The following is a 388-nucleotide window of genomic DNA, read 5'->3' on the forward strand; positions in this document are numbered from 1 at the left end:
ATTACGTTATATATATGATTATATTGTATACTAAGTATATATAATACATACTATATAATATACTACTATTTAATATACAAAATTATATTAAGTACAAAATAATAAAGCAGTAAATATTTCATTGAAATAATAATTATCCATTGAGGTCATATTATAATAAGAAATAATTACTTTATATTTTATGTATACATTTAATTTGTTTTTCCCCCATTAAGCTATTAGATCTATATGAATAAATATCTGTGGCAATAATCACTGCTTATGGCACAATTATGGCTTTCTCTTACCAGCCTAAAATAATCACCTAAATAGCATTTGATTTTTAGTTGAATACAGTAGCGTCAGAACTCAGATGATTTGCTGTGATCTTTGTGGTCAGTGTTCAGAC

The 388-nt window shown here is 24.5% G+C and overlaps 1 protein-coding gene across 2 annotated transcripts in view; it reads left to right on the plus strand.

Moving 5' to 3' along the window:
- The window catches only part of LOC107667583 (rap guanine nucleotide exchange factor 5-like), a 37,067-nt gene that overhangs the window by 12,285 nt on the left and 24,394 nt on the right, over window positions 1-388 (plus strand). The window lies entirely within an intron of this gene.

Source organism: Sinocyclocheilus anshuiensis, unplaced genomic scaffold (genome assembly GCF_001515605.1).
Source record: "Sinocyclocheilus anshuiensis isolate Anshui unplaced genomic scaffold, SAMN03320099.WGS_v1.1 scaffold1172, whole genome shotgun sequence".
In the NCBI taxonomy this organism is placed as follows: domain Eukaryota; kingdom Metazoa; phylum Chordata; class Actinopteri; order Cypriniformes; family Cyprinidae; genus Sinocyclocheilus; species Sinocyclocheilus anshuiensis.